At 32.7% G+C, this 12416-nt stretch overlaps 1 protein-coding gene across 1 annotated transcript in view; it reads left to right on the forward strand.

The window, feature by feature from the left end:
• PRKCI (protein kinase C iota) overlaps positions 1–12416 on the forward strand; it is a 64309-nt gene that overhangs the window by 15304 nt on the left and 36589 nt on the right. The window lies entirely within an intron of this gene.

Genomic DNA, 12416 nt, shown 5'->3' on the forward strand with positions numbered 1-12416 from the left:
AGATAGTGCATTTTATTAAAAGAAATTGGTTTAGAAACAGTCCATTTAAAAATCTTGTGGTACCATTATACTTTGTATTATCTTTGCCTAGAGAGTTCTGTCCCCAGATTGTCACATGGCTATGTCTTGTCATTCAGGTCTTAACTCAGATGTCGTGTCCTCCAAAAAGACTTTTACCTCTATTCATTTTGGATCTTATTTGTATGATGGAATGTAAGCTTGAAAGCAGAGGTCTTGTCTTTCACCATGGACCACCAGTGCCTAGAGCAGAATCCAATAATAGTATACTCAAAAAATATTGTAAATTGTACAAAGGCTAGTAGCAAGCCTTTTCTCAGATTAGTTTTATGTCTGTTATCGAAGATTTAAGCATTGGGAGTTTTGGTTTATTCTACTTTTCTTCAACAATAGCATATTTTAATTAACAGATTCATGTAGTAAATTATCTGATGAAACAGTCTAATCCTGTTATAATGATGTTCATAGTTCTGTCTCTCTAAATAGCTGTTAAGTGTCCTAATTTTCTGGGGAAAGCAAAACTGTAGCCTTTGCTTCATTCAAGTAAAAGGTTAAACTTTCCATTAAGATCTATCGATTCCCATGTGATCCTTCTTTGTTTAATTGTTACCGGTCTTTTCTTAATTTTAGACATAGAGAGATAGTTGTAATTATTTTTAAATTCCCTGCAATTATTTTTCAGTTGTAATTTTGTCACCTTTATTTTTAGCCATAAAGGCATTAGGACTTCCTTATCTGAAGAAAATATTTTCTCTAGGATCAATGCAAGTACTATAATTTTATTTCTCTAGTTTATGAGAAACACTGTTCTAGAAGTTAAACATTTAATTATGGGATTTTATGTTAGAGCAAATAAAAATTATGACCTTACTTCATTCCTTTAAAGAGATTATTTCGTGACTACCGCCCTTTTTCCTTGTGTTCAAAACCAGTTTTACTCATTTGTTTTGATTTGCTTGTGGAAAAACTGGTTTGCTTAATGTAACTAAAGATTTTAGAATGAATAGAAATTTTCTAACAATCATACCCTATTTCTCATATGTTGGGCAGAGAATGATAAATGTGACTTTTTAATTAATCATGTTTTAATTGTGACTTTTTCTTTATACTTTTTGTATTTAGAATCTAATAGTATTTTCTAAATTTGTAATTTTATAAATTTCTAATTTATTTAGAATCCAACTACCTGGTTTAAATTTAACCGTGTTTCTTTTCTGTCATTTTTCTTTTACTAGAAAGTAGCCTTTGGATATTTTGTTTCTTGTTAAAGTTTTTTTTTTTTTTATTAAGGTTAGTACAGGTTTTTGTTATAAAAATATTGATTCGTTTGAAGGAAAAAGTATCTTTGGGAATCCTCAGATCCCCAGAAATAGCTGCTGTAAACAAATTGATGATGTCTTTTACTGTGAATACACAACTAGAAGGGACAGGATAACAATTTTTTTCTTTCTTACAAATAGACTGATATTGTACAAGCTGTTATTTAAACCTTTTTCACTTAACGTGTTGTGGATAATTTTACACATTAGTGCATGTAGATTTATCTTGTTCCTCTTGAATGTCATGTGGTATTATATAACTTGGTCATACCCTAATTTATTTAATCAGTTCACTTTTGATGAATATTTGGGTTGTTTGTAGTTTAACTATCAAAATTATTTATGCAGAGACTATTTTTGTACATATATTTTTTGAGGCACCTGTATTGTATTTTCCATAAGGTAAATACCCTGAAATGGAATGTGTCCTTGATGATAGGTGGTATCAAATTGACCTCCAAAAATATTGTACCTTTTGTTATTCATTCACCCAAAAATATTGTACCTTTTGTTATTCATTCACCCATAATTATGCTAAGTGAGGTGGGGGAAAGTTGAAAATGTACATGATTTTCGGAGAGCGAGAGAAGGTATTATTTGGATATAGTTCTTTAATTCATTTCCTGTTGGTTTCAGTAAGTGAGATTTATGCAAATTAAATATGAATATAAGCATTCTTTGCTATAAAGAGTATGGAGTGTTTCTGAATCCTAGGAGGATAAACTTCCTTACTCACATTATAGATTCTGATGTGTTCATAGGGGGCAGATTGAATCCCAAGATTTAACAAAACCATATTTACAATGGTAAGAAACAGACTTCCAAACATCTTTAGTCTGGTTTAATTTTAGCTGATGTATTAAAAACTAAAATAGCAAATCATTCTTCATACTTTTTCTTATCATCCAACACTATATAACCATGGTAATAATGTCAGAAAAAAATGATGAGGGGAAAGCTTTTTGAATGAATCTATATTCAGTGTTATTTCAGTTGCTTAGATAGCTGTATTATGGCTCCAAATCTGGAAATTTTAAAATGATAATCAGTATCAATAAGAAAAACTAGTCTACAGCCATGCCACCCTGAACAAGCCTGATCCCATCTGATCTTGGAAGCTAAACAGGGTCAGGCCTGGTTAGTACTTGGATGGGAGACCACTTAGGAAGACTAGGAGCCTGATAGGGACCAGGGCTCCCAGACCCCAGCTTATGCTCTGGTTTCTTGCACGGTCTGTCCTTGTTGGCATCCCCTTCTCTTCCCTAAGCGGCAACTACTATCATAGGATACTTTATAATCCAAACTGTTCTTTTACTCTCATCCCTTCATCCCTAAGCAACCATTGATCTTTCTGTCACTATTCTATGTATATAAATGACAAAATATAATAATTTTATGTGCTTTTAAATTCCTATAAATGGCATTTATTCAGCACATAATTGTGTAAGTTCCCTTTTTTCTCTGGGGATTATGTCTTGAGTTCTGTTCATGTGGAATGGACACTAGTATACTCCCTTTTTTAAATTCTTTTTTTTTTTGTCATTATATATACATAACATAAAATTTACCATTTTAACTGTTTGAAGTGTATAATTCAGTGGCATTAAGCACATTCACAGTGTTATACAACCATCCTGGTTAACCATTTCCAGAACTTTTTCATCATCCAAACAGAAACTCTGTACCCATTAAAAACTCCTCATCCCCTCTCTTCTAGCTTCTGGTAGCCTCTCTTATGCTTTTTGTCTTTATGAATTTGTCTATGACTTTGTCCCTAGGGCACCTTTGGTTTTGAAAGATAATTTTCCTGGGTAAATAAGTTTAGGTTGACAATTTTTTTTTCATTCAGTGCACTTTCTTCTTGCTTACATTGTTTCTGATGCAAAATCCGTCAACTATCTTTGTATCTCTAAACATAATGTATCTCTTTGACAGTTTTTGAGATTTTTCTTTTTATCACTGGTTTTATGCAATTCGATAATGATAGACCTTACTTTAATTTTCTTCATGTTTCTTGTCTTGAGGGTTGTTGATCCATAGGTTTCTAGTTTTTATTGAATTGGGGGAATTTTTGGTCATTATCTCTAAAAAAAAATTTTTCTGTCATCAGACTCCTCCTTCATAGAATCCAGTTATGTGTATGTTAGGCCTCTTGAAGTTGTCATAAATCTCAGTAATGCTCTATTCTTTTTTATGTTTTTTTTCTTTTTCTCGGCATTTCATTTTGGATAGTATTATTGTTGTAAATTTGAGTTCATTAATCTTTTCTTCTAAATGTCTAATCTGCCATTATTAACATCTAATGTAATTTTTGGACATTAGAGTTTTTATTTCTACACGTTCGGTTTGAGTCTTTTAAAATATTTTCTGTGTTTATATAACATGCTCAATACATCTAGTTTCTTGAACATATTGGATATAATTATAATAATTTTTAATGTCCATGTCTGTAGATTCTTTGTTCTATGTCAGTTAAGGGTCAGTTTCAATTGATTGATTTCTTCTGTTAAGGGTCATATTTTCTTGTTTCTTCACATGCCTGGTTATATTTTATTAGATTCTAGACATTGTGACCTTTGCATTATTTAGTGTTGAATTCTTGTTATATTTGAATTCTTGTTAACATTTCTGAGTTTCCTTCTGAGATGCATTTAAGTTACTTGGAAACAGTTAATTCTTTGTTGCTTGAGTTCCAGTATGCTAAACCATTTTTTCATTTATTTTGTCTATTTTTATTTTATTTTATTGTTTTTAGCTGAAATGTTAAATCCAGTTGCTATTACTCCATCTTTTCTAGAAGTAGAAGTTGAGAATGGGCAGCTTCATAGGATAGTATATGCTTCTGTAACCACTGATTTCCACCTTCCAGAAAAAGAAAGTGAGAAGCCAGAAATTCATTACTTTTGTGATTGGGCCCAATGTTGAAAGGATTATCACCTAAACACCATAGCATTCTTGGAATTTTAAGCAATGGTACCCTTTAGAGTAGGGAGTACAGTGACTTTCACAAGTGGTATATCATCTTCTGGACCCAGTATCCAGAGGCAGGGTGGCAGTGGGAAGATCCTGGAGGGAACAGACAGTGAATCTGAAAATCTAACATCAGGGAGAGAGGAGTGTGGTGGTGCTATCTCAGGCAAATGTTAAAGGTTGCCAATGGTGGTTTTAGGCTGTGTTAATTCTTTCAAATGTGGGCACTAAATTCAGTCATATGCTAAAATATCTAGTATAACTAGTGTTATATATGTTTCATATTGTGCATTTTGTCAGATTATCTCATAAATAATTGGATCTTACATAGACCCCAAACACTTTCAGGTCCAGTGCTCTACTTCTTTCTTTTTATAGATGAGAAGAAAATATAGATGTATTGAAAAAATGTCCATTCTTAGGAATGCAGGTTGGTACAGCCACTATGGAAAAAGTTTGGAAGTGCCTCAAAAAAAATAAAAATAGAACTACCTTTTGACCCCGTAATCGCACTTCTGGGTATTTATCCAAAGAAAACCAAAACAATAATTCATAAAGATCTATGCACCCCTGTGTTCACAGCAGCACTATTCACAACAGCCAAAATATGGAAGCAACCTAAGTGCCCATCAATAGACAATTGGATAAAGAAGTAATGGTACATATATACAATGAAATATTACCCATTAAAAATTGAAATCATGTCATTTGCAGTGACATAGATGGACCTAGAGGGTATTATGTTAAGTGAAATAAGTCAGACAGAGAAAGACAAATACCATATGATTTCATTTATATGTGGAATCTAAGGAACAAAATAAATGAACAAACAAAATGAAAACAGACAAGTACAAAGTACAAACTGGTGATTGCCAGATTTGAGGGGGTTTAGGGGCTAGTTGAAAAAGGTGGAGGGATTAAGAAGTACAAATTAGTAGTTAAGAACAGTCATGGGGATGGGGAGTACATCATAGGGAATATAGTTAATAATATTGTAATGGCTGCGCGTAATCAGGGGATCACTTTGTTAATTATATAAATGTTTAATTATTGTGTTGTATACCTGAAACTAATGCAAAAATAAATAAATAAAAAGGAAAAAAACCAGTTCTGCTGGTTAATATACAGATTTCATTACCTTGAAATTTTCTGAATTAAGCAGACCTCACTCTAGGTATATTCCTGTTTTAGACTGTGAATTTGGACTTTAGTAATAGAGTCAGCCTTCAGAAATAGCTTTCTTCTCATCTTTGCTTCATGATGACTCTCCATGGAAGGTTTAACTTTTGAGTTATGTGTCCTGCTTTATCAGGCATTAAACAGTTGGCTCATAAAGGTAGTATTGGAACTAAAGACATTTAGTCCAATAAAAACAAAATAGATTTGAATATATGTAATGTCAGTGATTAACTCTTATTGTCACACTTCCTTGTGGGCATTCAAAGGTATCAGTCTCTAGGTACATGTTGAAAGCAAGTGCTTGACTTGGCCTACATTTCAACCAACAGCAAGTAGATAATAGTCTGGCACAATGTAATAACTAACAAAAAGGAAAAATTGATTTTTAAAAAATATGGTTACAATGATGCCTTTCACAGTAGTTAATTCCATTTATAGCTTTTTATCAAAGTGCATTAAAGCTACACCTATAATGGACTGAGCATACTGTGAGTCATTTTAAATATATGATCTTTAGTTTTCTCATCATGCTTGCAATGTATGTAATACTCCTGTGTTTACATAGGCGAAAACTGAAGCTCAAAGAAGTAATTTCCCTCAAGTCTTACAGAGAGATGGGATCCGCAGCCTGGGAGTGAGCCTGGGTGCAAAGTACTACAGGACACCTCTTTGAGAGATTTTTGATGTTCCTTTTTTAGAGGCCTGACTCAGGCGTTTCCTGAGAACATTATTTATATAACATTTATTTATATTACACACACAGCTTTGTAATCTATGGCTGATTTTTCCTTTTGTTCTAGAAGCACAGAGCCATATAATAAAAGTTGCTATGAATTGAGAATATAACATTGTTCTCCAGGGCACACAACTCCTTAAAGGTTTTTCCAAACTTTTTACTATTATTGTAGATGCTTGTTAAGAATTTATTTAATATGAAGTCAACATTAAAACAGAAAACTATAAAGACTCCATCCATAATCCCATCATCCTGATGCAGAACCATGTTTATTTTTTGGTTTTTCAGGAGTTTTTTTTAAACAATAAATTTATTTATTTTCATTAGTTTCGAGTATACAATACATTGGTTAGACATTTATATAGTTTGTAAAACGATCCCCCTAATTGCTCCTTCTCTCCTCTGGTTTTCTACCTAGCCAACATATTAATGTTAACTGCATTCCCTACGCCATGCTCCCCACCTCCGTGACCATCTATCCACTTCTAATTTGTACTTCTTTAACCCTTCACACCATTCTCTCAGGCTCTCAACTCTGGCCCCTCTCTCCATCACCAAATTATCCACTATATTCGTGAGTCTGTTTTTGATTAGTTTGTTCTTTTTGTTCCTTAGGTTCTACATACAAGTGAAATCATATGGTATTTATCTTTCTCTGTCTGACTTATTTCACTTAGCATAATAACCTCTAGGCCCATCCATTTCATTGCAAATGATACGATTTCATTTTTTTTTTAATGACTTTATCCAATCGTCTATTGATGGGCATTTAGGTTGCTTCCATATCTTGGCTATCGTAAATTGTGCTGCCATGAATATTGAGGTGTATAGATCTTTACAAATTATTGTTTTGGGGTTTTTTTTGATAAATACCCAGAAGTGCAATTGCTGGGTCAGAAAGTACATCTATTTTTAATTTTTTCAGAAACCTCCAGATGGTTTTCCATAGCGGTTGTCAGAACTGTGGTTATTTTTCATAGAGCCTGATAATCTTTTCAATAATCTTTTCTAAATTTAGTTGTTCATTTTATATGTATTTTGAATGTTTCTTTTGCGCTATTTTGTATTTATTTCTGAAGTACTTTACCATTGAGATGCTCCCAGGCCATAACAGATAGTATTTAATCAGTTTTTGTATCCTTTTCTGTTTTTCTGCAATTAAAGAAATCAAAGGCCGTCTTAAAGAAGTGGTTTACCTGCTGAGGTTGCTCAGAAAGTGGGGTTTTTTGATTCACAGACTACTGCAGTAAAGTTATCCTAATTGCAGGAGTCACTTGAATGTGGAAATCAATTTGTTGGGTGTTGAATTTGGTTCAGTCTTTTTAGGCTTTTTGGAAAAATTTGTTGAAATATTCTATTAGGACATGAAAATCAGCCAGTGAGTCTACGGAAAATTTAATTTAATGTTTAAATTTTTAAAAATCAAGATGCCCCCAAATAAAAAAAAATTTAAAAAAGATGCATATAAAGCATTCATTGATGTGTGTGTGTGCAGAGATAGATACATACATAGATATCAGTATACGCATACATACATATGCATACATGTGAATATTACATATGTTTCTCATTATTTAGAAAACAATGTGACATGTTACATGAGCTTACATGTATTTGCCATCATGGACTCAGTTTCCTTACCTGGAAGTGTTCAGATTCATTCTATTTCTAGATTCTTCCAATATTTCATTATTTGGAATTAATTTAGTTAACTGGCTTGTTCTTCTAACTTGAACGATATTTGTACACTCAATGAAGTATGAAATTTTTATTCTTTTTATATTGCTATTATATTTTTTAACTTTGGCGTACACTTAATGTACTTATATAGAAGCAAAAGTTTTTCAAAACCTATATCGAAAACAAAATATAAATATATTAACTTTCATATGTGTGGCAAAATACAAGAAATATGCATAACTGAAAAAGTCTTTTTAAATGGATTATTTCTTTGAGGCAAGGCAAAACAGACTTTGCTTTTGGACTAGAGTGTTAAGTTTATTATCAGACTCTTATAAAAATGCTGCAGTAAATATTTTTAAAAACAGCTTTATTGAGATAATAATTTATCACTGAAAGTGACAATTCAGTGGTTTTTGGTATATTCACAGTTGTGCAGCCATCAGCACAATTTTAGAACATTATCATCACCCAAAAAAGAAAGCCCATGCTCATTAGCAGTCACTGCCTATTTCCCCCTAAGCTCCTCTCCTCCATAGTTCCCACATTAGGGACAACTGATCTACTTCTCTCTTCTGTAGATTTACCTAATCTAGACATGTCATATAAAGTATTAGTATTTATTCATTTTTTTAATGGCCGAATAATACTCCATGGTATGGACATACCACATTTTATTTATCAATTGATGGATTTTTCAGTTATTTCTACTTTTTGGCTGTTACGAATAATGCTGCTCTGAACATATAGTTAGAACTATTTGTGTGGATATATGTTTTAATTTTTCTTGGGCATATACCTAAAAGTGGAATTGCTGGGTCAAATGGTAGCTATGTTTAACCTTTTGAGTAACTACCAGACTGTTTCCCAAGTTTCAGCACCATTTTACCTTCCCATCAGCAGTATGTGAGGATTCTAGTTTCTCTACATTGTTACCAAAATTTATTATTTTCAGTGTACTGCATTTTGATCCAAAAATGGTATATTTGTGCAATCTCTTTGAATCATATTGGCCTTACTATTTTTCATCTAGCCTCTTAAGATATCAACAAAACTAAGATAGTTATAAAGTAAGTATATACAATAACCATTATCTTTCCTTTATATAGATAATACTCAATCAGAAAGTATATTGGACAAAAACATTTCATTTACAGTAAAGCATAAAAGTTATTTATTAAATCAAGGTATAAAATTTAATGATATATATAGAAACCTTATAAAGAAAATAAACAAAAATAATTGAATTTTATAAACAAAACTCGAATGAATGGTGTTGGGGAGAAGCAACATGTAAAAGGTAAAAATGTGAAGTCCCTACTGATAAATCTATAAAAAACACAGTCCCATCCAAAATTCTAATTGGATTAAAAAACAAACAAACAAACAACAGTTTTATCTGGAGAAAAAAATGCTCAAGGATAAACAGGAAAATTCTGAAAAAAGAAATGTGAAGAGGGAAGACTTTTCCTGATTATGTCAAAAAAACACCCTAAGGACAGATATAAGAATAGTAACAACTGAGAGAAAATATCTGCAGCATTTACAAAGGATTTCTGTCTCTAATATAAAATATGTAAAAGAGGAATACATGAAAAATCTATTTAAAGTATAAATAACTAATTCAGAAATGAAAAAAAGCTCAGGGATCACTAATCAAGTAACAAATACTTATAATAAGATATCAGTTTTCACCTATCAGATTAGAAAATATTTAAAATTTAATAATTACCTGTAGGGAGCTAGGAAAAATGCATTATCTGTTGAGTATATGTGTCATAACATTTTTGGAGTTACTGTTATTCCAAATTTTGGGATAATCATCAAATATTAGGCACACTTTGAATTAATTATACTTCTAGAAAACCATTATGGGAAGTTATTCAAACACAAATATTTCAGTTCAAGAATATTTATAATTTACCAATAAAAAGAGCTGAAGTACTAATACATGCTACAACATGGATGAACCTTGAAAACATTCTAAGTAAAAAAAGCCACACATTAAATACCACATATTGTATAATTCTATTTGTATAAAATATCTAGAAAAGGAAAATCTAGGGTCTAAAAGTAAATTAGTGGTTACCTAGGCGTGGCAGCTGGAGAAGAGGTTGAGGGGAAATGCTGAGTGTAATGAGTAAGGATTTTTTTGAGAGAGAGCTGGTGAAAATGTTCTAAAATTGATTAAGGTGGTAGCTGCACCGCCCTTTGAACATACAGCCATTGAACTGTAAACTTCAAGTGGGTAAATTGAATGCTTTGTTAATTATATCTTAAAGCTGTTATTAAAAAATTAGATTATATCTAGCATTTAAAAAAATATATGAAATACTACTTCCTTAGGTAAGGCTTTTCAGAAGAGGCGGCATTTGTCTTGGATCTTGTAAGATTCACAGAATTTCAAGATTCAACTTGAAAGATGGTGGGAAAGATGGTAGCAAATAACAGATCACCTCAAAGCTTAGTGACTTAAAAAAGCAATGCCACCATTTTATGTTATAATCCCTCATACTTCCGAATTGACTGGCCCTGATGGCCTCATTTGAGCTCTCTCATGCAGTGGCAATCAGATAGCAGCTGGATCTGGAGTCACAGGGAGGCACCCCTGGGATGCTGGCATAGTTGGGTCTCTCTCCCTCTCTGTAATTTCAGGATTTCTACTCTCTATGGTTTCTTCTTATTGTCTTTACCACAGAGGTAGCTGAACTTCCTACATGGTGGCTTCGGGCTCTCAAAAACACAAAAACCAAAAGGTGCCAGACTTTTTTAAGGTTGAGACCTAGAACTGATACAGCACCACTTTGTGGCTTTTTCTTAGTTAATGTAATAGTCACAGCCAGACCCAGTGCACATTGCTGTGCAACCATCACCACCGTCCATCTTCAGAACTTTTTCATCTTTTCATGCTGAAACTCTGTGCCCATTAAACAGTAACTTCATTCTTCTCTCCCACCATTCTGCTTTCTGTTTCTGTGACTTTCACTAAGCACTGTATATAAGTAGAATCATACAATATTTGTCTTTTTGTGAATGGTTCATTTCACTTAGCATAATGTCTTTAAGACTTCTTCGCATTGTAGTATGTGTCAGAATTTCCTTTTTAATGCTGAATAATATTCCTTTGTATGTATATACTACATTTTGTGTATCCATTCATCTGTCATTGGAATCTTGGATTGCTTCTATCTTATGTCTATTGTGAATAATGCTGCTGTGTACATGGGCATACAAATATCTTTTGGAGTCTCCACTTTAACTTATTTTGGATATACACCCAGAAGTGGACTTGCTGGACCATGTGGTAATTTTATTTAACATTCCTACCAGCAGTAGACAAGAGTTCTAGTTTCTTCACTTCCTTGCCAATATTTATTATTTTCTTTTTTCTCTTTTTCAATAATAGCCAACCTTATGGGTGTGAAGTAGTATTTCCTTGATTTGCTTTTTCCTAATGACTAATGATATTGAGCATCTTTTCATGTGTTTATTGGCCCTTTTCAAGACTTTGGAGAAAAAAGGTTCAACTTCATTTTTTGCATATGGTTATGTTTGGATATTTTATAGTGAATTTTTCTTAGTTTTTATAGATTTATATAATGGTATTGTGATTACATTAAGAGATTTTTATCTAGAGTTATATTTGCTGAAAATGATACTGTGGAGGGGTATAAGTGAGTGAGTATGAAAGTGAAACAAGGTTTTGTAATATATTTGAAAATTTCCAAAATAAAAATTTAAAAAGAAGAATTGGTAAACCAGGAGAATTGTGTTTTAGAAGCCTAGACACAGTTTCTGTAGTCGGTCAGAGGGCGACTTTGTTAGATATTGTAGAGAGGTCAGCTAGAATAAAGAAAAGATGCTATTGATTTCAGCTGCTGTTTTAGAAGAGTGAAGTAAAACCTGATAGCAGGATTTTGAGACATACACGGGAGACAGGAATATGGAGAAAGCAGTGTGGGATCACTCCTGATTTAAGAAAAGTTGTTTTGAATAAGTCTAAAAGGTTACAAACCTGTAATTAAGAAAAGAAAAAAGTATGAAGTGAAAAATCAAGGACCATATTGCTTTTACCTCCCCTTCTTCTCACCCATCTCCTCCAGTTTCAGCCCACAGTTTACTCTTAAGATGTGTGGCTACTGAGCAAATGGAATGGCAATTGAGTAGGAGAGAGATTTTTGAGAGGGAAACTCAAACATGCCTTTGCTTGAGAAGATCTAGTAGAAGGAAAGCAAAAATAAAAATGAAACTAAGGGCTTAATGGAATAATACCCAAAGAAGGTAGAGGAAAGTAGGGATTCAGTGGGCAAGTTAGAGAAAAAAACAGGCACTCATTTCTTTGAGACAACAGGAAAGGAAATGACTTCATTTTTTTCTCAAGTGGTAGACCAAATTCTCTGCTGAGAGTAATAGAGGTTATAACAAGGTTGGTGGCATCTAATGTGTGGTAACATTTGGTGTAAGCACAGCAGTGAGCAAAATGACTTTTTCGTTGAGGAATGCCACCCCACAGG

Source organism: Rousettus aegyptiacus, unplaced genomic scaffold, assembly GCF_014176215.1.
Source record: "Rousettus aegyptiacus isolate mRouAeg1 unplaced genomic scaffold, mRouAeg1.p scaffold_m13_p_4, whole genome shotgun sequence".
Classification (NCBI taxonomy): Eukaryota; Metazoa; Chordata; class Mammalia; order Chiroptera; family Pteropodidae; genus Rousettus; species Rousettus aegyptiacus.